Source organism: Propithecus coquereli, unplaced genomic scaffold (genome assembly GCF_000956105.1).
Source record: "Propithecus coquereli isolate 6110/MARCELLA unplaced genomic scaffold, Pcoq_1.0 Scaffold105, whole genome shotgun sequence".
In the NCBI taxonomy this organism is placed as follows: domain Eukaryota; kingdom Metazoa; phylum Chordata; class Mammalia; order Primates; family Indriidae; genus Propithecus; species Propithecus coquereli.
Genome location: NW_012134414.1, coordinates 3598611 through 3604119, shown reverse-complemented (window position 1 = coordinate 3604119; position 5509 = coordinate 3598611).

Here is a 5509-nt window from a genome sequence, read left to right as displayed (position 1 = left end):
AAATGCAAATTAAAACCACAATGAACTATCGCTTTACTCCTGTCAGAATGACCATTATTAAAAAGTCAAAAAACAGTAGATGCAGGTGTGGATGCAGTGAAAAGGGAACGCTTATACACTGTTGGTGGGAATGTAAATTAGTACAAGCTCTATGAAAAACAGCATGGAGATTTCTCAAAGAACCAAAAGTAGATCTACCATTCCATCCATCAGTCCCACTACTGGGGATCTACCTGAAAGAAAATAAGTCATTTTATAAAATAGACACCCACACGTGTGTCTTTATCATAGCACAATTCACAATCACAAAGATATAAAGTCAACCTAAGTGCCCATAAACTGATGAGTACATAAAGAAAATGTGGTATATGTATACATGGACTACTATTCAGCGATAAGAAAGAATGAAATAATGTCATTTGCAGCGACTTGGATAGAACTGGAGGCCATTACCCTAAGTAAAGTAACTCAGGAACAGAAAAATAAATGCCACATAGTCTCAATTATAGGTGGGAACTAAATTATGGCTAGAAAAGGGCACACAGAGTGGTATAATGGACACTGGAGACTCACAAGGGGAGAGGATGGAACGCAGTGAGGGATGAAAATTTAATTACCCTTAGGGTACAAGGCACACTACTTGGATGATGGGTACACCAACAGCCCAGACTTTACCACTACACAGTATATACATGTAATGGAATTCACCTTGTACCCCATTTTCAACAAGAAAATCTCTATCAAATCTTGGAGACATTGAGCTACCATTTCAATGGCCACATGGTGTGGGCGACAAGTAAAGCCTAAAGGTAACCAAATCTGGGTAGCCTAATGGATGACTTCCACATACTATTAAAGCCCTCGCAGGAAATCCGAAAGGAAATGAGAGAAGCCCACCTGCTGTGGCTGTAAGATCACTCTATAATACACAGCATAAAGAGCCAGAATGGACAAAAAAAATATCATATTGATTAAGAAGATAGTGAGCTGTAGGCTATTTTGCTAGTTTACTCCATGCTGCCAATCAATGGAGCTGTAGATTCAGGCAGTAGTGTTCTTTTATTTGCCACCATCGAAAAATCTTACTACACAAATACCGGATTGCAATTGTATGGAAAGTAACTTGGACCCCCAGCGCAGACTTTTTGGCTAAACTGTACTAATTCCAACAATAACAACAGCGACAACAACAAATACCAGAAAGAAGAATCGGTCTCCAGTATCACTTACCATTTCTCTGTTTTCGATCCAGAAATATTCACTTGAACCAGTAATTTTGCTTCAGAACTGATGTTACTAATTTAAAGAAACTCCAAGAGTTAATGTCAATTCTCATTCAAATTTGGGCTTTATATTTTCTTAAGTAGACAGCAACTCACTGGCACTGCAATGTTATCTCTCATTTCATTTTCATTAATTTGTTATACTTGAGTTTATGACAATTTCATTTTTTATATCTTGTGTTCACGGTCCAGATAGACCAAGTGTGTCTGACTGAAGAACATCAGAAAAATGGGTGAGGAGGAAAGTCCAAGAACAAAAGAATTTGAGGATAGGCACAGATATTTCCACTAATGGAAGGAGAGTAGGGAGGGTGTCCACAGAGTGGCCAAGTATATGAAGGGGGGTGGAGAAAGTGAGAAAAGAGTAAGCTGGAAATGCAGTACATTTTTCTTACAGACTAAAAGGGCACAGAAAAATCACTCAGAGTGTTAGACACAATTACATGTGTTTAACAAGTACATGACTCAAACCAAGAATTTTAGAGGCACAAAACTTTCACAACAATATTCTACTGCTTCTCTTCCCTTCCATTCTTACTCAAATGTTCCTCTGTACTTCTCCCCTTAAGTTAGATGGTTATTGTAAGATAGGTTATTAAAGACTTTGAAAGCTAAGAAAAAGTGTTTGGTTATAAGACATCAGGCAAAAGACAGCCTTTGTAGATTTCAGAACAAAGGAGTAGCATGAGGAATGTGGAACTAACAGAACTTCAGAATGGCAGAAATTTGCTTGATTAACTGGAATTCAGAATATAAATCAAAATCCAGATTGCATATGGATTCTTAAATCTTTTCCTACATCAAACAGATAGACTAGTGGTTCTTAGGAGGGAGAGATTTTGTGTTTAGTTCAATTTAACTAACACTGATACCATACATACCGTGTGTTTGAATGTCTTACTTGCAGTTGAAAACATAAAGAGCTACCATTGTACTTTGCTTTGTGTTTTACCAACTCAAAAACAAAATTGATAAGCCATATGTGTAGTTTTCTGTGTATAATATTTTGGCCAAAAGTTCTGGAAAAATGTTTCATAAAACTTTTTATCCGAAGTTGCTGAGATTCTTAGAATGGCAACTTTTTCTAGAAGTTTAAAGATGAAATAAATTGAGGGAGAGTCAGATTATGCATCTGCAGAAATTTCCACATGGCTAACAATTTCAAATTTTGAAGCCAGAAAGACATACATTTGATTTCTGGTTCTGTCATATTTTAGTTGCAGAATCTTGCATTTCTCTGGTAAAATGGAGATAGGCGATTCGCAAAAGGTTTTCTGAGTACAGTAAATTAGAATATTTGCGAAAATTACCTAGCATAACATCTGGCCCAGAAAATTCTCAGTAATTATTTGCTTCCTTCCTTCCTCAATAATCAAAGAAAAACTGAAAGCATAAATTAGAATTTCCAGACCCAATGGTATTCTTTACAATTTCACACATCAACAGCTGATGCAACCACGCAGCCACTATTTTATTTTCACTCACAGCCACCATCTTCCTACATGTGTAGAGAATTCTCTTACTGTTCTGGAATGTTGTACAGCTCTTTGCTACTTTACAAATCACTTCAGTTCACCTAGAACCGAATTTTTACCCACCTAGAGGATAAAAATTACTTTAAAAAAAAGCACAATATAAAATTGCGTCTCTAGGAACTGGGAGGCCAGACTAGTTCTCTACATAAGGTGGGGAGAAACCATTAAAGTTCACTACAGGACAGCATTCCAAGGAAGTCCTGCATATGTTCTTCTGTTTTATTTTGTTCCTTACAACAGAATAAGACAAGACTAGCATTTCAAGAAATCTACACCAAATTTTAAAGTACCTTTCTGCATTATTAAGTAGGCTTTTGTAAGGTTAAATATTCTTTGTTTTCTTTTTCTTTTTCTTTTTCTTTCTTTTCACCGTGCATGGGGGAGTATGGATTGCAGAGTTTAGCGGACTGATTCAAATCCTGTCTGGCCAATTGCTGTCTTACCTTGGGAGAGTTATCTCACTTCTCTGAGGCTTAGTTACTTTATATATGTAAACTGGCAACAATACTTGATAGCATAGTTGTAAATATAAGATGAGATAAAATATGAAAATTTCTTTGCCTAGTGTATGACTTAGAGAAAATGATCAACGAATATTAGCAGCGATGCATAGCTATTATTATCAGGCAGGAGAAACATGTATAGCAATGCCAATATAAACTCTCACAAGGTTTGAGCTCCCTATATAGTTCTTTAAGGTTTTATACTGATAGAACCGAATCTCAAGGTTCAAGTTCACTCAGAGTCCCTTAAATTTGGACCTAAAATTGGATGAATATTTGGACCTAAAACTGAAAAGCCATAGACATTAAGATATATACATGAGAAAATACTGGTTAGGATAATTTAAAGAAAAGAGATGTGCATACATACTCTTTGGTAGAAGTAAATTGATTTGTTTCATATGTTCTTAAAAATGTATTATTCTAGACATCATAAGCAGTGTGGTATCTTCTCTAAAATGCTCGCAGATATTCACAATCACACTGTCAAACTTCTTGCACAGCTAGCCAGCCTCAGGAAGATGATAGGCCTGATGCATATTTGGGGTATGTTTCTTACTCTTCCGACCCAAAAATCCCCAAAAAAGAAAAATTTTAAAAATTGATATGGGTAAAGTTTTTTTCTTAATAAAAATTAAAGATAACATTTAGGGGAAGAGAGGGAGCTATCACAAAAAGAAAACTTTACCCTGAGGAGTGTGTGTGAAATTAGAAGATCTAGATTTTAAATTTTGTGTTTTTCTGTTTATCTGGGCAACCTCAGACAAAGCACCCAACTTCTCTGACCTTCAGTTCCTTCACTGCCATCAAGAGTCATTACAAGAAGCAAAATGAGATGATGAGAATGAAAGGACCCTGTTACTGTTTCTAACGTCACTATTCCTCTGCATGCAGCAGGCACATCTGCCCAGTTGCCAGAGGGAAATCCACTCCAGGATGCTGTCTGAGTATTTCTCAAATAAAATCATTAGACAGTTTCTTACATCGGAAGACTAAGATAAGAATAATTATCCAAAGATAAGAATAATTATCCAAAGAAAGAAGAGTGTGAATGAGGAAGACCTTGATTTTTAAACTTTGTTAGGTCTTTGTTAATTACAGAGTTAATGATACTTGTTCAACAAATCCAATAATACAAGAGTGTGGAAAGTAAAACTTAGCAGCCTCCGCCTATATTTCTCTTCAGTCCACCCCACTGAAGGAAATATTTACAGTGTGGGATGTGTATATCTACATCATTCTCTATGTTTGTACAAGCCTACAGATTGGTTTTTGACAAAAATTGGGCAATATCGCCATATGTTTCCTGCAACTTGTGTTTGTGCTTAAAAATACCATGGCTTCCCTTTCAGCTTAATACATAAATAGAGATTGAGGCAAAGACAGAGCTAGCAATCAAGAAGTAGAGAGAGATGAGAGAAAGAGAGAGAGTATAGAATATTTAGTGAACCATTTCCTACTGATGAATATTCAGAGATTTTCAGTTTTTTATAAAATCAAAAGTTAAAGAGCTATCTTTATACATCTATCTTATATCCTTATATAGCTTTCTTTTATTTCTATAGGTTAGAGTCCCAAAAGTGGTATTGCTGGGTGAAAGTATATGATAGTTTAAATTTTAATTTAAATAATTTAATTGCATTTATTAAAGAAAGCCATATTTCTTTACAAAAAAGATGTTGTGCTAATTTACAATCTCACCAGTAGTGTATGAGGGGAACCGTTTCCCCACGTCCTCCAGCAATGGATGCAATAGCTTCTAAAATTTTTGCACGACTTAAGAGTGAAAATGTCAACAGCATTGTTGCCTACCTGTGATCTTTGATTAATCGTTTGCAACTATTTTTCTCTAAATTAACCATGTGTGCTCATTTTTATATCAAGTAGCTTATTCTTTTCTTTTCAGTTTGTGGAAAATTTTTGTATATTGAACACATTTCCCTTTTTTCTAAATTAGCTTAAAAATTATTTTGGAGACAGGTTTTTAAAAATAATAAAGCTTTCTATGTCTACTTGTAATTCATAGCCTAGATATTTACTCTTAGTTATACTGAACGTCATCTTTACATGGAAATGAGTATTCATATAAGTTTGACTATTCACCACCTGTAAATATGAAGACCCTGTTATCTATTACGTGCTTGTACGAATTAACAACACAAGTCTGAAAAAAATTGATTTTTTTTCA